Source organism: Pinus tabuliformis, chromosome 1_2, assembly GCF_031772625.1.
Source record: "Pinus tabuliformis cultivar Carrire ecotype Pingquan chromosome 1_2, CPIR1, whole genome shotgun sequence".
In the NCBI taxonomy this organism is placed as follows: Eukaryota; Viridiplantae; Streptophyta; class Pinopsida; order Pinales; family Pinaceae; genus Pinus; species Pinus tabuliformis.
Genome location: NC_142298.1, coordinates 1,260,917,382 through 1,260,941,921, shown reverse-complemented (window position 1 = coordinate 1,260,941,921; position 24,540 = coordinate 1,260,917,382).

Below are 24,540 nucleotides of genomic sequence, written 5' to 3'. Positions count from 1 at the left end.
TTCCACCTTATATCTTGGTGTTCATGTGTGTTTCTTATGTGTGATGCTTTATTCTGCTTTTACTGCAATGTCTAATAAATCTCTGATATACTGGTTTAAGCTCAATACATGATAAATTGTCTAAATCAAAGTTCTTTTCATATACCTTTGTTGCTTTAAGTACAGTCACATGTACACGCTAGTTCACTTCACTGAAGTAGCGTATATAAATATGTTTGGGAAATAAAATTATAGATCTGATAATACTGATTCACCCTCCTCTTAGTATTATTTCCAACAATTAGTATTAGATTGGGTCCTTCAGAAGAAGCTTGATCGCTTGAATGGAGATCCATCATCATGAGTAATCAAGAAAGTGCGGGATCCATCAAATCGCCAATCTCTGATGGGAGCAATTTTATTTATTGGAAAATAAGAACCACAACCAATGTACAATCACTTGGAATGGATGTCTGGGAAATTGTGGAAGGAGGATATACATTTCCAATAACAATTCCTACATATACGACAGGTAACAAGCAATATGAAACCAATGCCAGAGTTGTCAATACTTTATTGGGAAGTTTGTCACAATCAGAGTTTGTCAAAGTTATGCAGCTCAAATCAGCCAAAGAAATATGGGACAAAATTGTTCTGAGCTATGAAGGAGACTCTCAGGTAAAACGTGCTAAGCTTCAAACTCTTAGAATTTAGTATGAAACTCTTAAGATGCACTGTGATGAAAGTATAGCTAGTTACTTCTTATGTATAGATGAATTTGTTAATTGTATGAAGAATTTGGGTGAAGAAATAAAGGAAGTTACCTTAGTTGAGAAAGTTTTGAGATCCTTGTCTGCTAAATTTGAATCAAAAGTGTTTGCCATAGAACAAAAACAGGATCTACAGTCTATCACTATGACACATCTTCATGGAATCTTAACTTCTTTTGAGATGAGAAAAGGAGGACCATCAGATACGAGAGAAGTCACATTTAAAGCTTCAGCAAAAGGAAAGGAAGAACACAATGAATCAAGACACATTTAAGAAGAAGAAGATGAGGTAAACTTTGTCAAGAAGCTTCAATGAGGTTCTGGAAGATTTATATGTAAGCTACCCTTCAAATGCTTGTCCTGTGGTAGAGTCGGCCATTATGCTGCCAAATGTCCTCATAAAGATAAATATGAAAAAGGGAAGGAATTATTGAATTCAGGCTTTTGTGATCCATAATAGTTGTAAGCAGAACTTCGGTGAAAATCACATGAGGAAAGACATTTGTCGACGCGTTTCGAACCAACCAGTGTGGTTCATCGTCAGGACAAGTTGAAGAAACAGATCCAGCTTAGCATGTTAAATAGTTTGAGCAGAGACTCCAATGGCTAAATCGACCAACGACTAAATCGACCAACGGGAAGGAATATGAAAAATGGAATAGAAAACAAGTTGTAAATAAAAGGAGTTACTATACTCATGAAGATAGTGATGGTTTATCAAATAGTGATGAAGATGAAAATACTAATGATTATAGACTTCTAATGGCTTATGACGATGATAATTTTTGGGATGCTTTAGAAGAGGATGACCTTCATGAAGAAATCTCTAAACTTAAAATCTTTTTAGAAGAAAATAATATGATTATAGATACCTTGACATACCAACTTGCTGAGAAAGAAAAACAAAATGAAAAACTAGAATGTGAAATTGTGGGTCTAAGAAAGGATCTTGAGAAAACAAAATCTCTCAATCTTAGGTTTGCTAAAGGATCAAAAAATTTAAATAAAATTATCAAAGTGCAGTGTTCTCCTCTGATAAAGACAGGTCTTGGATATACTGAAGAAGCATATCAATCACAAAAGCCATCAACCTCCACTAAAAGCTATCTTGATGTAGCAAAGACCAGTGAACAGTATGACAATCATCAGCAAAGGCATAAAGTTGATCATCAGGTAAATCATACTCACTTTACTCCAAGGATGAATAGAAGCCACAACCAACCACAGGAAAATCATACTCAATTTTCTCCAAATATGAATATTAATAGAAACTACAATCACCAAGTCAATAGATTCGATAGTCGCAGGAACTTCTTTAATGGGCAATGTTTTTCATGTCATAATTTTGGGCACAAAGCTGCTCAATGCGTTGCTTACAAAACCATCATGACTAGAGAAGCACAAAATCACAGGAATGTAACAGGGATCAAGGGAATTTCCTATAATAACTTTTCTCCTCTTGAAAATGTAATAGAATGCTCAATCTATAACAACTTTGGTCATGAAGAATCTGAATGTAGGAGAAAAATACAACAAACATCTCAAAAGAAGAAAACGCCATTAAATCCCAAGATATGGAGAAGGAAAGAATCTCAAACAGAAAGATGTGGTATAGCCTTGTATGCAGAAGGACAAGAAAATTAGTGGTAGATCGACAGTGGATGCTCCAAACACATGATAGGTGACAAAGAAAAACTTCACTCATATAATGCCTTAGAAAAAGAAAAGAATGTCTCATTTGGAAATGACTCTCCTACTGTCATAAAAGGTAAAGGTTCTATTTTCTTGAAAGAAAAGGTTAAAGCTAGAAATGTTATGTATGTAGACGGTTTAAAGCATAACCTGTTGAGTGTTAGTCAAATGTGTGATCAAGGAAATGAAGTGGTGTTTCGATCAAACGGATGTGTTGTTTTTGAAACTAATACAGGAGATATTATGATCAAAGGTACAAGAACTCCAAACAATTTATAAATACTCAAGGGAGGACAATAATAGTGTTATCTGAGCAAAAATGATGAAAACTGGCTGTGGCATAGAAGATTGGGATATCTAAGATTTTCTCAAATAAGAAAAGCATGCAGATTCAAGGTTGTTCATGATCTTCCTGATATCAGCATCCCTGAAAATACAATATGAAAACTATGTAAAATCGGTAAGCAAACCAGAGCTCACTTCATTGAAAAAGAAGGGTTAGCTAGTAACTAGTAAGCCTCTTGAACTTGTCCATATTGATTTATGTGGACCATCAAGGAAAAATTCGCGTCGTGGAGAAGAATACTTTATTTTTTTCATTGATGATTTTTCCAAAATGTGTTGGATAGGTCTTCTAAAGCATAAAGATGAAGAATTTCCAAGCCTTCAAAGCTTTGGTTGAAAATGAATCAGATCGAAAAATAAAATGCCTTCAGTTCTGTTCGAGGGAAATTTACCTCAGATGAATTCTTTGACTTTTGTGAACAACATGGAATAAAAATGCAATTCTCCACCGCAAGGACTCCTCAGCAAAATGGAGTGGTAGAAAGAATGAACAAAATTTTTCAACAAATGGCTCAAGCTATGCTAGATGAATCTAGAACTCCTGCAACCTTCTGGGGTGAAGTTGCATTCACTGTCATAACTATTCTCAACCAAGAAAATGTTCGGGTAAATAGCACTCAAACTCCACATGAACTTTGGTATGGTAAGACTCCTACTGTAAAATACTTTAAAGTTTAGAAACAAATGTTATATCAAAAGGACTAATGAAAAACTTGGTAAGTTTGAGCCTAGAGCAGATGAAGGTATTATTCTTGGTTACTCTTCCCGAAGTAAAGGATATAAATGTTATAATAAAAGACTTGGGAAAATTGTTGAAAGTATTGATCTTGTAGTTGATGAAGCATGTAAAAATCCAAAACCGATAAAAATAGAAGGTTATAAAAATGAAGAAGATGGGGATTATTTTCCCACATCAAATCACAATGATATTGAAGAAGAAACCAATGAAGCACCAGAAGAGTAGATAACAGTAGAAGAAAATACTTCGTCCAGGTATGTTCAGAAAAATCATCCAGAAACTCAAATTTTAGGGGAAAAAGAGGTAGGTGTATAGACAAGAAGAAATATTACAGAAACCTCAAGCTATTTAGCATTACTATCCTCCACCGAACCTCAAAATGTAAATGAAGCATGCAAAGATGAATGTTGGGTCAAGGCCATGAATGGAGAACTTGAGAAAATTGAAAATAATAATACTTCGGAATTAGTTCCTAGACCTCATGACAAAAATATTATAGGAACTAAATGGATATTCAAAAACAAGCTGAAGGAAAATGGAGAAGTCATTAGAAACAAGGCTAGACTTATTTGTAAAGGGTATGCTCAATAAGAAGGTATAGATTTCGAAGAAAATTTTGCACTTGTTGCTAGACTTGAAGCCATAAGGATGTTTCTTGCTCTTTATAGCTTTCAGAAATTCAAAGTATACCAAATGGATGTAAAATCTGCTTTCCTTAATGGAGATTTAGAAGAGGAAGTTTATATTGAACAACCAGAAGGATTCATTCTTGGAAATAATGCAAAACTTGTTTGTAGACTCAAAAAGGCTCTCTATGGTCTAAAACAGGCTCCAAGGGCCTGATATTACTGCCTTGACAAATATCTACACCTACAAGGTTTTACAAAAGGTTCGGCAAATAGCAGTCTATATACAAAGATTGAAACTGATAAATTGCTAATTATTATTGTTTATGTTGATGATATCATTTTTGGTAGTAATGAAGAATCCATGAGTCAGAATTCTGTTTCAATAATGTAGCAAGAATTTGAAATGTCCTTGCTTGGTGAACTTACCTATTTTCTTGGTCTACAAGTTCAACAAAATAAAGATGGCATTTTACTTTCACAAACCAAATATCTCAAAAAGATCTTGAAAAGGTGCAGCATGGAAGATTCTAAACCTGTATGTACCCCAATGGTAACATGATGCAGTCTTAGCTCAAATGATGAATCAACAACAATACATCAACCAACTTACAGATCCATGATTGGCAGTCTACTTTATCTAACAGGTACCTGACCTGACATCATGCATGTAGTGGGAATAGTTGGAAGATTACAAGCAAATCCAAAGGAATCACACCTTCAGGCAGTCAAAAGAATTTTCAAATAACTTCAAGGAACTCAGAACTTTGGTTTATGGTATCCTAGAGATACAGATCTTACTCTTCATGCATATACAGATGTAGATTGGGTAGGAAGTGTTGATGATAGAAAAAGCACTAGTGGTGGTGCATTCAATATGGGTTCCAGGTTAATGTCTTAGTTTAGCAAGAAACAAAGTTCAATTTCTTTATCTACAACTGAAGCAGAATATGTGGCTGTTGCATCTTGTTGCACACAACTACTTTGGATGATGCAAATCTTGTAAGACATTTAGATCACATGTACTCCACCCATCTCCATTCTATGTGACAATACAAGTGTCATCAGTATTTTGAAGAATCCAATCAGGAACTCCAAGACCAAGCACATACCCATCAAATACCATTTTCTACGTGAACAAGTGCTTGAACAAAAGGTCAAAGTTGAGTATGTTCCCTCCAAAGAAAAAGTTGCTGATATATTCACTAAACCACGGCCTAGAGAGACATTTGAATATCTCAGACAAAAGTTGGGAGTAGTTGCTGCATCATCCTGCTGTTAAATCCATTTATTCATAGAAAGGTTATTATGCACCTGTTTCATGAAGTATAGTCACGTACACACGTGGGTTTTTGTGGGTCAAGGAGCGTATATGTTTTTCAGACAAGAAAAATAATGGGGCAGGCTCTGTTATGGGTGCACTGACTGATATTGATTATTAAAATCTATTGATATGCTTTGTTCATTAATTTTTATTTGACTGAAAAAAGATGCCTTGATCATCAACCTGTTAACAATGCATAGTGAGCATAGTTTCAAGGGGAGCATTAGCCTTCACGTACATTCAGCATTGTTGGCATTATGGTTGTTGTGTTCAACTACGGCTTCAGATATTTATACAATTTGTTGCTTAGGTCATTTAAAAGTCTATGGTGTGATATGTCTTCTCATACATTTGAATGAGTCCTCTTGGACAAATGATGTAATTTGTATCCTCACTTTACATGGGTTGGATGATGTAATATTTATTGTTTCTATCATGTATAAACAATTGGTATATCCCCACTTGTTTGGGTGGATGAGTAAAATTTGGCATATCCCCACTTGGTTGGTGTCAGGCGGAAAGAGTCGATAGTGCGGACACAACCAACCTCCCTAGGAGCCTAAGACTCTCTAGTGACAAACAAGACAAACAAGAGCAATCCTTCTCTAAACATGCATTTACTATATAAGAAATCAAGTGTTTAGATCCTACCTGTAATCCAACGCTGTTGTAGCAGTCCAGCCTTGCTGATCCGGATGAGCTCCTCCTTCACTTCGAAACCCGCATTCACTAACAATCAAATGATTAAATAGCACTTGATAATCTCATAAAATAAAACATATTTAACACATAGACCAAGGAGTACATGAAACAACTCATAAATAACAAGTCATTGAGAAGAATGGACTCATTTGCATTAATAGGAAACAAAAAGAACAATTACAACCTGAGCCTTGGTGTTGTGCAAGTCCCTCCCAGGGTCCATCAAGAGTTCTCCTTTACTTTGACAAAGCTCACCCACTTCCAAATAGAACAAGCAAAGATGGAAATCTCTCCTCACAAGCTTCTAAATGGGAGTCCTAATTCCAGCAACATCTACCCTTAGAAATGTTTAGCTTCCAACCTCTCCTCCTTCTAACCCAATGCCTGTATTTATAGTGCTCAAGAGGAAGTTAATCAGGTCCACCATCAATGGGATAATCCCCTCTTTGGATGGGATAGCTCCCTTATTGATGGGATAAGTTCCTCTTTGGTAGGGGTACATGAACCATTTGGAGGCACTTCATACACGTCAAACATACTTCTAGAAGCTTCTAGAAATGACCACAAGTAACTTTTTTGGAGTGAAACTTGCGCCTTTTGACCTTTACAGGGGTACGCACCTGCCCCTTTACATACAGAGCGTACAAGTACGCAGTTTTTGTGAACATTAGGTGCGTATACGTAGGTAAGGCCGAGAGAATCTACGTACCCAGATATAAACACATTTACAAAGACTTTCTCTCTTTTTGGAGTTTTGACATGGAGAGCAGAGGCATAAGACTTGCCCAAGAGGATAGCATGACTATTGATAGAGCCATACTAACTATAAATAGCCATGGTGACATTTTTTAGTGTAACAGATTGCCCCCTAAAGTGCGAAGCCTGTAGTAGATTAGGGTTTTGTATTATCTAGGAAGGGTGAAGCGCTTTATCATTTCAAGGATTATCTCGTGGAGAGCCTGGTCAGAACCTGCAATTTTCAACACAAAATACATGTATAAGATTATATCATCGCTGAGGTAGGCATTCCCATACTCAGATCAAAACTTTAACTAACAGACTAACTACTCTGATACAGGAATGATCTTGCAGTACATCATAATCATAGACTTTTGTAGACACAGTATGGGCGCAGCCATCTGTTTATGATTAGTCTACTAGATAATGAATACAAAACTCCTCGCAGCCTGGATGGTGGAAACTAGATCCATGGTCTTCATTTCTACTTCCCGAATTGGTACGATTCTAGCCATGCGAATAAATGAGTTGATGTCGAACATGGTAGAAACCACTTGATTACCAGTCGATGATGTAAACTGTTAACAAGTGTGAGAGAAACAACCAATAATGTCAATGGTTCTCAAAGTACCCAGTACAATCCATGAGATGTGAATGAATGAGTTGATGTCGAACATTTCACGGAATCCTTCGATCGAAAGTCAATGATGTAAACTGACGTCAAAGGCGAGAAACCTGCCATTGATGCATGCATACTTCAAGGTACTGACGATTTCTAAGTCATCTCTCTAGATAATGTGCTGATGTCGATAGAAAGCGACCCGTTGCAGGCAAGCCCACAACACGAAATCATTGTTCAAGTTGAAGAAATGTTGCTGTAAGGACTGACTCAGGGATGGTCAAATGGATGACAAGTATTTTGCAGATGAAAGTTTATTTGCAGATACCTCTTGAACACATAATGACACGACAAATGGTTTGGTTACGATTTGACCCAACGTTAATACCCGGAAACGGTTGAAGACTTTTCAAAGTGGTTTGATCAACTTTTAAGGAAAAGGATTTCCCAACCCAGGTGAACGGAAAGTGTCGTGTTCAAGAGCGGTGATAAGGTCCTTCTGTAACAAAAGATAACAAATAGGCTCATTCTTCTCTCTTTTCCCCCACCATTTCTGGCAAGTACCTCTTTATTTTTAACAAGCTTGAGGAGGATAACATATGCTTGATTATAAGCTCATCCTTCGGATGAGTCCAAACTAGTTTTGATTCGAACCCTAGGAAGGAGTGGTTCGTTCCTGCTTGTAATTGAACAGGTCCTTTACTGTGAAATTTTAATGAGCCCAATATAGGAGAAACTCGGCGTTTTTCAATTTTAGAGAGTCTGAAAAACTTAAGAAGACTCCAGGTTGAACTTTTTCGTAAATTTGTGTCCCCCAAGCCCGAAAAAGTATAAAATAATACCTGGGAGAACCGCTTGATCTTGCGACCAAGGAGTACTTTCATGATTAGTGCCTCTGACCTGAAAAGTAAAAAGCGATCAAGGACACGTCGTTTTATTTCCTTATCGAGTTTGAAACGACAGAAACCCGACCATCTTTTCCTGTTTTTACGGTCAGAAAAGAGCTATAAGGGGACCGTCTTTTAATTATGTTTTAACGAGTGTAAAAGAAATGCTCGGCAATCTTTTCATATTTTAGGAGTCAGAAAAGAGCTTAAAAGATGACTCTAATGTTTTGGTTTGTGAAAAATGATGATTTTACTCTAAAGTCCTTTTGTCCTGCACAAAAACGACACATTACTCATACCTGTTTAAGATGGGTAAAAATACATTGAAAAATATCCTTTCATGGTAAAAAATAAACAAACTTAGCATTCATTCATCCAAAAAACCTATAAAAAGACTTTTTACCATGTCATTTTACCATTTTACTGTTGAGGTTGAGAAAAGGGCTTTTGACAAGAAAACTTCCTGTGGTCATTGCGGAGAATCCGACCGTCAGAATCGAACGTCGTCTCATCAGGTATTCTACAACATCCTTCTCTTGCTTTCCATCCATTTAAAATTCATTTTTAAGTTTTTATTTGATTTTTTGGGGGTCTTGGGGTTTCAAGATGCGCCCTTCGGGGTACGCAGGTCATGCACTGCTGACCTGCGTACCCCGATATTTTCTCAATGGGGAAAATACCAGGTGTACGCAATCGGCCTTAAGGGAAGCTGCATCCAGACGCTCTGTCCCTAAAAGCCAGGGTGCGTACCCCGCAAAACGCATTTTGAAATCCTCATTTCTCCAAAATGAACCAAAATTTTAAAATTTTATGGATTCTAACAGATGTTTTATGATGTGCAGGGAGCACACCATGCTTGATTGGCGTGAAAGAGAGCATGAGGATGTTGATTTGGCCGCAATAGGTCATCAACCTTCCATTGATGCATTAAAAGCATGCAGACTATACAAATACTGGGCCATACCTGGCATGAGGGGCCAGGTGCCATTCCTTGAGTGGCTGGTTGAAAGGTGGAAAATTCAGGAGCAATGTTTCTACATCGGAGAGCACCAGCTCGAGATATCCTCACATATATTTCTACATCGGAGAGAGCCCTCCGACATATATTTTCTCACTGGCTTGCCTAACAGGGGCGAGCAACTCTCTCTATTCGGGACTAGGCCGGGTGGCCAATCCCTTGCTAGTCTCCGGCTAGAGTGGTGCAACAATCAAAACCAGGAGAAGGGGATAGAAATCAAGTACATATCCCGACCTGAACTTATGGTGATAGCCTTTACCATTACCAAACTTTGCAGCGCGGCCGCTTTGCACCATGCCACCGGGTCCCAAATGCGGATGGCTATAGATTGCTACCAAGGCACCATTTTCAACTGGTGCGATGCTGTGTTGGCCAATATGAAGGGCCAACTAACTAGGGCAAAGCGAGGAAAACTGAAGACCTTTGGATATGGGCCTTTAGTCGTGAGCTTTGCCCTAGAGAGAGTTCCAATGCTGGTCCCCCAGCATCTTACAGTTCCAGTTGGGGCTCCTCGGGAGCCTAAGTTGACGAGATGGGTTGCGGTAATGGCCCGGCATCCTGATGAGGGCGCAGCAGTTGTTCGATTTCCTGATGGTTACTTTCACTGGCTAGAGAGCCAGGTCTTTGCTATTCAGGACTTTCCTTATGCCGGAATGGATTTTCGGAATGATCCGGACATGGTTCTTCCACAGGGAGAACAGTGGGACGACAAAGGTATTTCATTTTTCACGAGTTTTCAAATTATGTATATATATATATATATTTTTATATATCGCCTCAAAAATGACAGCACAAATTTTCAAAATGCAGATGTAGGTCCACGGCGTCCGGCCAACCTCCGGGCTTTTGAGAGGAGAGTACCAGCTATACCAGCACCAGCCCCACAGGATGCGGCCGCAGAGACCTTAGCCGAGCTGGAACAGGATCTAGAGCGTCTGACGACGGATATACCAGAGACCACCATAGATGACATTCCCATTCGACTTCAGCGCTATGTGGTCGCAGTCCCAGGACCTTTTAGGAGGTTCTTGTGTAGGGTAGCGCGGGCAGTGGTCTCGTATAGAGAGCACCACCAGTGATTGGCTAGTCACTTTTGTAGACACATATGACATTTTTGGTTTTTTGTACTTATCATTTTTGCCGATCATAAGGTGTTTTTCAACCTATGATCGAAGACGATGTATATTTTTGACACACTCCTATCTATATATATATATCATTATTACCGGCTTATCTTGTTTAACATATGTGATGAAATGTTTTTAAATTTACTTGCATGATTATCGCAAATGTCTGTCCAACATTCGAGAAGCAATTGCATCTGCTAATGTATTTAAAGACCTTGGAATATGCTGATATTCAATGTAATCAAATTCACGTTCCAAGAGGCGCACTCTCAAAAACAACCTTAATAACACAGGATTTCTAATGGCATATACTCTATTAAGCTGTAATACAACGAGTTCAGAATCTAACCTCACTATCAAACGTCGAATTCCAAATGAAATAGATTCAGACAATAATTCAACCACTGCACTGTATTCTGCAATGTTGTTCGTCGTTTGACCGAGGCTCACCCCATGCATAGAAACTAACTCGTCAGAGGGCGAATAGATAACCCAAGCTGCGGAAGAGATATTTCGTGTACTACGACAAGCACCATCGGCAAATCCAATGTACGTTTGGAGAGGCGTCGACATCTGCAATATCAAGAGTAAAACCAAGATAAGCCAGAATAACGACGAAAAACACACTTTCTAAGCTAAGCACACTATCTAAACTAACAAACATACTAGCTAGAAAGAAAACCTAACCTAACTAAAATTCTCCATACCCACCATTTAAGCATAATACCTCTTTAGGTAAAGTCCATTTCTGGGTTTACCCAAAGAGTCCCCATCAAAATCTACCAGCTCATAGGCCCCTTTTGCTAGCTTTCGCTTTACAATGTAGGGTCCATGCCACATAGGAACGAATTTTCCAGCACCTAGCTTATCGTTAGCTTGATCATATAATAGCACTAGGTCTCCCTCCGAAAAACTCCGAGGGGTCACATTTCTATCATACTGAGCTTTCATTCGCTTTGCGTGAGTCTCGATTGCCAATGCAGCGTCACGTCGAGTCTCATCTAATTGAGCTAAGTATAATAAACGTTTCTCCTCTTCGGAAGTAGCTGGGAGTAATTCGACAGCCATTTGAAGTGATGGGATTTCGCATTCAATGGGTAACACAGCTTCCAAGCCATAAACTAGCTGGAAAGGAGTGAACCCTGTTGAAGTTTTCACTGAAGTTCGGTATGCCCATAGCGCTGAAAATAACATGTTGTGCCAATTCGACCGATGAATACCAATGATTCGTCGGATCATGATAACCAGAACTTTGTTGATAGACTCAACCAAACCGTTGGCTTGCGGATAATAAGGAGTAGAGCTATCGTGGCGCAAACCAAGCTGGCTTGTAAGCTCAGTCATCATGATGTTTCGAAAATGGCTCCCATGGTCAATGATGATTGCTTGTGGGACACCAAACCTAGTTATAATGTGATTGAATACGAAAAATGCAGCTGTTTTGCCACTTGCGTCGAATGTAGGCATCGCCTCGGCCCATTTAGTAAAATAATCAACCGCGAGGATGATATACGCATGCCCCCCGGCCAAGTGAGGGTTACAAGTAATAAAATCGATACCCCATTTGGCGAAAGGACCAACGGCAATTATAGGATGGAGAGGAGCAGGTGGTGCGCGCATCTTGCGATCAAACACTTGACAGTTGTGGCACTTTCGGACCGCAATGATACAATCTTTAAACATGGACGGCCAGAAATAGCCAGCGCGCAACACCTTCTGAGCTGTGGCATACCCAGACATATGACCGCCACATGCTCCAGAGTGACAATCATTCAAAACCCTCTCAGCCTCTTCGTGAGTTAAACAACGTCGAAAAACTAAGTCTGCCCCCCGGCGATAAAGTGTATCTCCAATAATTCTGTATTGCTGGGATTGAAACCGAATTTTTCGACGTTCCGACTTTGAAGCTTCAGGCCGAAAGGTTTGGGTTTGGAGATAGATGATTATATCCCCGTACCACGGATCTAAAGTACTGATAAGAAACAAAGATTCGTCCGCAATGGACTCCTCTGCCACAGTTTCTGTGTCAGCATGCGGGAAATCACACATCAATTCCGCAAAAACTAAGGATTTCTTAGACTTGGACTTCTCGAACTCCAAGTCGAACTCTTGCAGGATAACGATCCATTTAGAGTACTTGCCCCCTAGCAGTTGTTTAGTCAAAATATAAATCATAGGGTTGCAATCCGAAATAACTGTAGTTTTACGGAGAAGAATGTAGTGACGAAAACGCTGGACAGCTTGAACGGCTGCCAGGGCCAATTTCTCCACATGCGAATATTTTAGCTCAGTGGGGTTTAATGTCCTACTAAGATAATATATCACATGTTCCGCTCCGAATTCATCTTCTTGAACTAACACCATTCCAATAGTGGAATGCGAAGCTGCGAGGTATAAGAAGTAGTCCTGGTTGTAGTTGGGAGGATGCAACAACGGTGCATGGGTCAACGCGTGTTTAAGTGCATCAAAAGATTGTTGGGCAATCTCGTCCCAAAAGAATTGAGCGTTCTGTTTCAACAACCGTGTAAAACCTTTAGTGACCTCGGCGTAGTTTGGAATGAATCGGCGTAAAAAGTTCGCTTTCCCTTGCAAACTTTGGAGTTGGCGCAAACTCGAAGGAGGAGGCAATTTGATGATAGCTTCGACCTTCGAGGGATCGACGCGAATGCCGGCTTTTGAAACAACAAATCCCAGCAATCGACCCGTTTCTATACAGAATACACACTTGTGGGGATTCAACCGAATACGATAATGCCTACACCTCATAAAGATTGCTCGTAAGTGGACAAGGTGATCAGCTCGATGTAAAGAATGAGCAGGCAAATCATCGAGGTACGGTTGCACAATGTGCTTGATGTCATGAAATGCGTAAGACATCGCCCGTTGAAAAGTGGCTCCGGCATTCTTAAGCCCAAAAGGTAATTTGCAGTAAGCAAATGTCCCCCATGGACAAATGAATGCCGTTTTTGGTTGATCGGCAGGTAGAATATTGATTTGATTATAGCCCGAAAAACCATCCATAAAGGAAAACATTTCACTTCCGGCACAATCATCAATAATTTGATCGATATAAGGCGTAGGATAGTTGTCTTTTGGACAAGCTCGATTTATATCCCTTGTTTCTTGTTAACCGGAACAATATTCGATACCCAATCCGTTAACGGGATTGGATAAATGAAACCTGCTTTCAACAGCTTCTCGACTTCTGCTTTAATCGCAGCCGCTTTCCGAGGGTGAATCTGACGCAACCGTTGCCGGACGGGTTTAGCGTCCGGGTAGGTCTTTATTTCATGAACAACAATGGCAGGATCGATTCCTGGCATTTCCTCGTAAGACCAGGCAAACACATCGCGGAATTCTTGGAATAGGGCCTTGTAAGTTTGAATTTCATCTTCTGTACATGAGGCACCTATATGAATGTTTTCCTCAATTCCGGGCTTCACTGAAATGTCAATGGGAATAGTGCGAGAAATATTCCCTAAATTCAACTCTGAATCAGAATGTTTCGTTGGATTCTGAGCGTCTTTGACATATTCAGCGGTAAAGATAGATGAAAAATCATTTTCAAAAGCATCATCCTCAGGTAAAAACGAAGATCTATGATGGAGATCTTCCCATGGTAGATCGTCTACACTTAGGATTTCGCGAAGTTGCTCGTCAGATGACACGACTTCGGGAAACGCTATCCGTTCTGAGGTTGATGTGAAAAGTGATTCTTCACTGACCACATTCATTTGGTCGATTTGGGTTGAACGCGAGTCGGTAAAAGACATGACGGCTTCATAAGCAATTTCATATGGACTCAAAGGCATAGCATCACCGAATGAGTCTATCTCAGATTCAGATGGGACAATCCAAGGATCGTCGTAAATAATGGTGTCTGATGTAATCATATGAATTGATGCAAATGAAGGGTCTGCGTTGATTGGAGGGAAAGGAAAAGTTCCCAGTAAACCGGAATCTTTAACTAAACCTACGCCAACGTCCCTATAAGGGATTGTCGTCTTACCGACATGCTGGATACTCTCTGAAGAGGCTGGGTCGGATGAAAAGTATGTCAGCTGATCAATGGTCACGATCTTACCGTTATGTGGAAACTTTATTACTCTGAAGACCGATGAAACGACCGCTGTCATAGCATATGACCAACTTCGACCCAAAAGAAGGTTGTAGTCTAGAGGGGCATCAACCACCTCCACATCCAGACTAACGGTTTTCCCTTCTACCCCTATAGGCAATTCCTGTAGAATACCAAACGGACGGAACCCACGGCCATCAAAGGCCTTAAGGATGGTCGGGGATTGGTTCAGCGAAGGAGAACCAAGCGATCTCCAACATTGAATCGACATAATACACGTAGAAGCTCCCTCATCAATTACAGTCCGATGAATAGGCCTGTTTTTGACTATCACTGGAATCTGGAAAGCCATTTGATGGGGAAGGCGCGGTGTACTATTTTCTAGATCGAAGATTATCAGATTCGGGTCCTGAACATCAACAGCTCCGATAGCCGACAAAAGTAATTTTCGTTGTGCTGGGCATGATTGCAGCACTTCTAAAGCCGACATTGCTGAGGGTGAAACAGCTAAGTCCTCAACAATGTTGTAATTCTGGGCCGCTCTCGCATGTGGATTGAAAGCAGACCTTCGAAGTACACCCTTGGCGGGCGGTTTGATTACTAAGTCTGGGTTAGGTTTTTCGATCTGTAGTGGATCGGAACCAGGAGCTGAGGTTGATGGATTAGAATGAGAAGATTCTGCTTCCTTACCATCAACAGGATTCTTACTACCATAATCTTGCGATCGAGTCGCAATCCTCACATGAGACATCATCAAAATGGGTTCTTCACTGGCAGTCGAGGAAGAACCTATCATCTTACTCTCCTGCTTTGGAAATGGATCTTTTAACACAGCAGGAGTGGGAGAACCTTTGACTATTTTCACAACCTCGGCCCGATGAGGGCAATCTCTTGTAAAATGATCCTCTTCACAAATAAGACAAGGATATCGAGGTTTGCGCTTTTCGTCATTGGTTTCCGACTTTTCTGTTTTCTCCTTCGGAGCCTTGTCTGCTTTAGCCTTCTTCTTTCCTTTCTTCTTTCCACCGTTTTTTGATTTGGCCGTAGATGACTCTACAGCGTGAATATCGGCGGAAAGTTCAGGAGAAGACTCTCCTGTCGGGGAATCAGGCAAGGTGATTATAGGAGTAGTAGAATTCTTGGAAGATTTCTTCTTGCTCTTTGTGTTCACCGTACCAATCATACCATCAGCGGCATGAGATCCCGAAGGAGCAGCAGCGATTTGATTCGATTTTGGAAGATCTGGGATCTTCTCGTGTAACGTACCTGACTGAGTATAAACTAAGTCAAGGTACTGCGCCTGAGCAATGACTTGCTCCTCAGTAACTACTCCGGCCTTAGCTACATCTTCAGTAATCTTCGGTAATAATGATTTAACAAACCATTCAGCTAAGATTTGGTCCGGAATAAAAACTTTCACTAACCTTCTTCGACGTCTCCACTCATGAATGTGATCAGAAATATACGTGGACGTCGATTGTTTTAGTGAAGTTAATAACTCCGTGCCGTTATCGTATCTGACCGGCAACTGAAAGTGAGTTAAGAACGAGGTAGCTAACTGGCTAAAATTGTAAAAAGAGGCCCGTGGTAACTCAATGTACCACTTGGCCGCGAGACCAATGAGTGTACGCTGGAAAAGACGTAAGCGGATCGAATCATCCGAGATAGAATTTGAAGCACACCAGAGGTGGTAAGTCATCACATGATTGGACGGATCCTCTCCAGACTTACCTTCGAACTTGGGTATATCACTGGGCAACTTATTTGGCATTGGCGGCCAGAACGGAAGATATTGAATTGGATCGTTCGTTAGGCGCGTCAAGTCTGGTAAATCCAAAGTTGCGATAAACGGTAATTGCCGGTTAGGATCTCTAAAACTCTGGGTCACAAGACCAGTCCCAGGAGGAGGATATCCAGGATAACTAGGAACAGGAATCGCATTAGGGATATTATATCCTCCTGGAAAACCAGGATTAACCGGACCGTACTGGGGTTGTTGAGGTTGTTGATAAGTGTACCCAGGATACGGTTGATACTGGTAAACCGGCTGCTGGACAGCTTGCCCATATTGGTACTGTCCCTGGTACGGTTGATGAACAAATTGAGGTTGAGTAGTGACAACCGTACTTATACCAGGCTGACCTGTAGGCATCTGGACCGTGGTTTGAATCGTAGATCCAGACAACGGTAAAGATGTCTGAGGAGTGGTTGCAGAGACAGTAGAAACCGGAGCTGTCGATACTCCAGAAGTAAGTGCGGCAGATGTTGCGGTAGTTGCAGCAGCCGTTTGAGATGGAGTACTAGGTGCAATTGGCGGCTGAGTAACTACCGAAGTTACAGAAGTTTGAACATTTGACTGGACAGGTTGCGGTTGCTGGGGTGGACCAGAAACTACGGGTTGTCCAGCTTGAGGTACCAACTGTATACTTGGCTGCAACACCTGTTGACCCTGTGATGGATCCCACACTATCATTCCGGGGTATTGACCCGTAACAGGTTGAGGATACTGAGATCCATAACCGGATTGAGGATAGGATTGATAACTGAAAGGTACAGTTCCCATACCTTGAACATATGACTGACCTTGAGGTGGTTGATAACCTTGACTCGAGTATTGACCTTGAGGTTGATAACCTTGGGGTAAATACTGATACTGGGGTTGACCTTGACCTTGAGGTTGATACCCTTGAGGTTGATACCCTTGGGGTTGATACCCTTGAGGTAAATATTGATACTGAGGTTGACCCTGGGTACATATTGAGGCTGGGGTTGACCTTGAGGCATGTATTGCACCATAGGTACATACTGACCTTGAGGCTGCCCCCCAGACACAATTTGTGTACCTTGAGGTTGCCCCCCAGGCGTTAATTGAGGCTGCCCCCAGGCGGTAATTGACCACCTTGAGGTTGAGAAACGGGAACTGAACCTGACATCATGTAAATGTCTCCTACACCCAACGGTTTATTACCATTGTTTCCAGCTAATAACCCATGATCAACGGGTTGAGGAGATGCCCCCGCAAAGGTACCAGAAAGTGACTGATACCCAGTGGGAACAGAAGGACCGCCGTGTAAGAAAGATTCAGGAGTTTGAGTAAACACGGACGACTGACCAGACATATTTACAGGAGTATAAATACCTCCAGGTGGAAAAGGAGTACGAGGTGTAGAAAAACCTATCCCTGAGTTGTCTAAATAATTGGTTAACGAAAGGTACCAAGTAGTACTTCTAGGAGGACTGTAAAAGATAGATTCACGCTCCCTGAGCTCAATAGTAAGTTGATCTTCAAGGTTAGAGACGCCTATTTCTTCCTCTGGAGCAAGTTCTTCAATAGCAATCAAACCAGTAGGAAGATTTTCGGTGATAACTCGTTCTACTCTTGGTGAATCTGGAACACTAGAAGTCGGAGTAACAGGTTCAGATATTTCAGGTTCTTCGCCTATATCACTAGTAGACGAAAAACTACCAGCAAGCTCAGAAACTGTAACAGCTTCGGGATTATAACCTGTCTCTAAACTTTGGTAATCTGGATGGACTACCAAGGAAGATTCTCCTTCTTCAGGTGAACCTACTCTACTGCCACTAGGAGGAGTTACAAGGACCTTCAATCCTTCGTATTGACCCGGGACGTCTTCAGGAGATCCACCCCGTGATCTACGGAGTTTCCTCAACAAATCAGTTCCAGTAACAATCTCAGGTGACTTGCCCCGAAGTCTACGGGACTGTCTCGGTAATTCCGCCACAGCTAAAAACTTTTAACTACTACACACGAAAACAAAGTAAAATCTCAAATCAAACCACCTAAAGTCGCTAAAGAACCAAACAAATTTGAATCACACGCCTAAAGAATCTAGGGCGTCAAACCAAGCACAAACAGTAGCCTTCCAGACCGAAAACGCTAGTTGGAGATGAAACCCAACATCGCCGGATTCAGTACAGAAGTGGCGGGTGGAACAGTTACCCCGGCAACCTGCTTAATGAATAGACCGGCACAAGTTCCTCCACTTTAACCGTCTCGAGTGAAGTGAACCCCCGGAAAATCCAAGTGAGTCTAGCCGACGTCTGCTCCAGGTACAGTGGGATCTTCCCTCCACCGTCACCTCGGTAGAATCCTAAAGATAATGGTCACTAAGGTTACCAACCGCAACAAATGCACCTGGGGGAACAGTCTACACTCCGACAGCACGCAAGGGCAGAGTATCAAGCTCAATCCCCTTGCCGGTTCCTTGACAATAATCCAAGGTTTACCGACAAGTGACCCCTGGCTCCTCGACAATGGTTAATCCGAGGTTTACCGTTTGTAATACGTGCGTGTCTGGCGTCGTTCCCAACGAGGGAGGATTGATCCCCTCACTGGTTCGGACACGAGCTCGTGCTTCTCCTTTAAGAGGAGCTTTCCCAGAGTACAAATGAGACAATTGGATTTATTCTATCACAAGATAAGCTACTTGTTTGGTTTTGTTGTCTTGGAGAGTTAATTACTCTCCTACTCCAAGACACTAGCCTGATCTAAATTGGTGTTTCAGAGCCCTAGTAAATAAAAGTTACTAAGTTGATTTTACTTTAAGCGTTAATTTTATGGTTTTTCTTAAAGACAAAAGGTAGTGGAAATGAAACCAATGGTGTGTAGACTCGACTCAAACCACTACAAAGATGCACCTAAGATGATTTACGCTACTTTTCTCTTTCAATGAAACTCCTAACTAAGAGAGTTGGAAAATGCAAATTTTATAGAAAACAACTTTCTTAGTAAAGACAATCAAAGAAACAATTTTCTTTATCTTTCCAAGCATACAAACATGACCACTCCTTACGTGCACGAAAAATTCTTTTTCTTTCAAAATACCTCAAAGCTACTTGAAACAAAACTTTTCAAAGGAGATGTTTTTGTATTTTCTCTTATTTAATAAAGCATATAAATCTATTTTAACGAAAATCAATCTCAAAATGTATAAAATCTATGAAAAATTGACTCACAAGCAAATCAAAAAGAAATTTACTCTAAAGCAAACCTAACGAGGCAAAAGCCTACAAAGATGATTCTAGGTTGTTTTACTTGACCACAATCAAGCCAAGGACCAGCTAATGCAGAATCAAAAGACCAGTCAAAACAAAACTCAAATCTTTTTGTTCTTTTTGTAAAATGGAATTCAATACTCAATCAACAAGCACTTCGAAATTTGCCAAAGAGACAACTCAAAAGTAAGTTGCTCTCACAGGTAGACTTTATGACAGGTCCGACTCCTAAGAAGGCTGACAAAACCAGAGAGATCTAAGGCTTGACAACTTCTACCGCCAAAGTCACTACAGGACCTACTCAAAAATCAAACCCTAGGGCTTAAACTTCTATGAAATCCACTAAAACACTCAATGCTATCGAAACAAGTTCAGGTGAAGATCTTTGACAAGAGACTAATGGATCTGGGCAGTAAAAACTAAGAAAAAGCAAAATCTAAGAGGAAAAATGTAAAAAATGGAAATTTCTTAATTTTTAGCAGGGTACGCAGGCAACTTGTTAAGACAGGTGCGGGCCCGCTCTGTGCACACAGCAACAGTGCGTACAGGTACGCACTGTGCAATACTCAGAGGGTGCGTACTACCGAAAAAACCAAGAAAAACTAAATTCAATCTGACCCTAAGCTAACCCACCCAAATACAAAGTCACAGAGCCAAAAACTAGAAAATAAATGACTTTTCTCAGATCAAAGTTGCATACAAAGGAAAAAACTTTCACATCAATGGATTCCCCAGCGGAGTCGCCATTTTGTCAGGCGGAAAGAGTCGATAGTGCGGACACAACCAACCTCCCTAGGAGCCTAAGAATCTCTAGTGACAAACAAGACAAACAAGAGCAATCCTTCTCTAAACATGCATTTACTATATAAGAAATCAAGTGTTTAGATCCTACCTGTAATCCAACGCTGTTGTAGCAGTCCAGCCTCGCTGATCCGGATGAGCTCCTCCTTCACTTCGAAACCTTCATTCACTAACAATCAAACGATTAAATAGCACTTGATAATCTGATAAAATAAAACATATTTAACACATAGACCAAGGAGTACATGAAACAACTCATAAATAACAAGTTATTGAGAAGAATGGACTCATTTGCATTAATAGGAAACAAAAGGAACAATTACAACCTGAGCCTTGGTGTTGTGCAAGTCCCTCCCAGGGTCCATCAAGAGTTCTCTTTTACTTTGACAAAGCTCACCCACTTCCAAATAGAACAAGCGAAGATGGAAATCTCTCCTCACAAGCTTCTAAATGGGAGTCCTAATTCCAGCAGCATCTACCCTTAGAAATGTTTAGCTTCCAACCTCTCCTCCTTCTGACCCAATGCCTGTATTTATAGTGCTCAAGAGGAAGTTAATCAGGTCCACCATCAATGGGATAATCCCCTCTTTGGATGGGATAGCTCCCTTATTGATGGGATAAGTTCCTCTTTGGTAGGGGTACATGAACCATCTGGAGGCGCTTCATACACGTCAAACATACTTCTAGAAGCTTCTAGAAATGACCACAAGTAACTTTTTTGGGGTGAAACTTGCGCCTTTTGACCTTTACAGGGGTACGCACCTGCCCCTTTACATACAGAGCGTACAAGTACGCAGGTTTTGTGAACATTAGGTGCGTATACGTAGGTAAGGCCGAGAGAATCTGCGTACCCAGAGATAAACACATTTACAAAGACTTTCTCTCTTTTTGGAGTTTTGACATGGAGAGCAGAGGCATAAGACTTGCCCAGGAGGATAGCATGACTGTTGATAGAGCCATACTAACTGTAAATAGCCATGCTGACATTTTTTATTGTAACAGTTGGGAGATGGTTGTATGTATGAGTCCTTGATGATAGGAAGGCCATCCTCACATAGTTCAGTTATAGAGTTATGTTATTATTTTAGAAAATATTTTTTTTGTAGACTCTGCTTGTGCTCAAGGGGAGCATGGACGGTTTCAGTGCATCTCAGCATGTACAAAAGGGGAGCTCATTCAGAGAATTCAGTATGTACTCAGGGGGATCATGAACATCATAATGTATGTCAAAGGGAGAAATATCTTGGTCCACCCTTTTCCCTTGATGTCAAAGGGGGAGAGTGACTTGGTGTTGTTGTTGCCATCAAGTCCAAAGGGGGAGATTGTTGGCATTATGATACATGTGTTGTCCTTGATGGAAACTCACTCAAATGAAAGATCACAGTGCAGTAGGTCAACAACAAAGAATTACAAATCAAACTCCAAAGATTGAAGAAAGAGAGGTATATGCAGGTTCACCTTGTCCAAGCTGCGTATACATGCAGGTTTACTGAACAAAAGGAGTGTATACATAAACACACACTTTCTTAGAAGGAAAAGCACGTATATCTTGGAAAACCAAAAGTTTTTGGTCCAAGGCATTTCTTGGTCCAAGGTATTTGATTGGTCCGATGTATTTGGTCCAAGGTATTGGTCCTAATTTGGTTTGGTCCATGGTATTGAGAAAGGCCTAAAACTAGATAAGGAGGAGAAGATCATTAGGCCATGAGAGTGCAAGGATTTGAATATATTATGAAGTGTTGGATCATATATGCAGGTTAATGAGCTTCTAATGGTTTGCTTGATCTGATCTAAGGATGCACCTACATGGCTGATGAAGGTTGATGGACCGGGATCATAAAGGATTAAGAGTATTATCATTATGTGTTTTGATCTTAAACAGTCTAGATCTGAATACTGATGCATGTTTTATTTTGTAAATGTGATGATTTGGGTATGACTAAAGTCTGGAATAGTTGTGATGTTTTAAGTTAGCATTTACATATCTGTACGTAAGTTCTCTTTAGTAAAGAGCGTATACACGTTGGTTCAACATATCAAAGTAGCGTATACATCCTAAATTTGAATTTGTAGATCTGTACACTGGTTCCCTTTGGTAAAAGTGCATATACACACTGGATCGACACATAGAAGTAGCGTATACCTTATGAAGTATGATGTTTAAAGTTTCAGTTGTTTCGTTTGCTGTTGCAGAGTTCTAGGTTCTACTTTGTGTTCTAGAGACTGTATTCTGGTGATAGTGTTTTGAATGATTAGATTGATTGATTGTGATTTTCTTTAGTGATGATGGGTTGTCAAGTGATTGATTGATTCAGTTGTGGTTGATTTAGAAAATGATGATTGAGTTTTAGTGATTGGTTAATGCAGATGTATTTGACAGTTTTATTGCAGTTATGATTTTTTGCGTTTCAATGTTGTTGATGGGTCCAGTATTAAAATTGGATGAAACATGGCCTTCAAATTGTGGTGTTGTGTTCCAGGAGTATCCAGTTTGAAAATTCATGAAACGTAGTCCTTGGTGGAAGAGTGGAGTTTTCTGTAGGCTGGCACCTACATACTAGTAAACATATTGGCTAGTATAAGAGCTAGGGGGTTGTAGCTCCCTTCTAGTAGTATCTGGAGAATGAGAGAAGGTTGTAGCCTTCTATAGGTGGGTGCCTACATACTGGTATGAGTTTGCACCAGTACAAAATTGTAAACATATTTTCTTATTATTAAAAAGAAGACAGAGACGACAACAACAGGTGGTTTTTACCCACATTGGGTTTCCACCTTATATCTTGGTGTTCATTTGCGTTTCTTATGTGTGATTCTTTATTATTCTTTTACTGCGATGTCTAATAAATCTCTGATATACTGGTTTAAGCTCAATACATGATAAATTGTCTAAATCAAAAGTTCTCTGCATATACGCCGATTGCTTTAAGTACAGTCGCATGTACACGCTAGTTCACTTCACTGAAGTAGTGTATATAAATTTGTTTGGGAAGTAAAATTATAGATCTAATAATACTGATTCACCCCCTCTTAGTATTATTTCCAACAATTGGTATCAGATCGGGTCCTTCAGAAGAAGATTGATCACTTGAAGGGAGATCCATCATCATGAGTAATTAAGAAAGCGTGGGATTCATTAAACTGCCAATATTTGATGGGAGCAATTTTGTTTATTGGAAAATAAGAACCATAGCCTATCTACAATCACTTGGAATGGATGTCTGGGAAATCGTGGAAGGAGGATATACATTTCCAACAGCAATTCCTACAGATACTGCAGGTAAAAAGCAATATGAAACCAATGCCAGAGTTGTCAATACTTTATTGGGAAGTCTTTCACAATCAGAGTTTGTCAAAGTCATGCAACTCAAATCAGCCAAAGAAATATGGGAAAAAATTGTTCTGAGCTACAAAGGAGACTCTCAGGTAAAACGTGTTAAGCTTCAAACTCTTAGAATTTAGTATGAAACTCTTAAGATGCATAGTGATGGAAGTATAGCTAGTTACTTCTTGCGTATAAATTAAGTTGTTATTTGTATGAACACTTTGGGTGAAGAAATAAAGGAATTTACCTTAGTTTAGAAAGTTTTGAGATCCTTGTCTGCTAAATTTGAATCAAAAGTGTCTGCCATAGAAGAAAAACAGGATCTGCAGACTATCACTATGACACAACTTCATGGAATCTTAACTGCCTTTGAGATGAGAAAAGGAGGACCATCAGATATGAGAGAAGCCACATTTAAAACTTTAGCTAAAGTAAAGGAAGAACACAATGAATCAGGACATATTTCAGAAGAAGAAGATTAGGTCAACTTTGTCAAGAAGCTTCAACGGGGTTCTGGAAGATTTAAGGTAAGCTACCCTTCAAATGCTTTTCTTGTGGTAGAGTCGGTCATTATGTTGCCAAATGTCCTCATAAAGATAAATATGAAAAAGGGAAGGAATATGCAAATGGATTAGAAAACAAGTTGTAAATAAAAGGAGTTGCTATACTCATGAAGATAGTGATGGTTTATCAAATAGTGTTGAAGATGAAAATAGTAATGATTATAGACTTCTAATGGCTTATGACGATGATAATT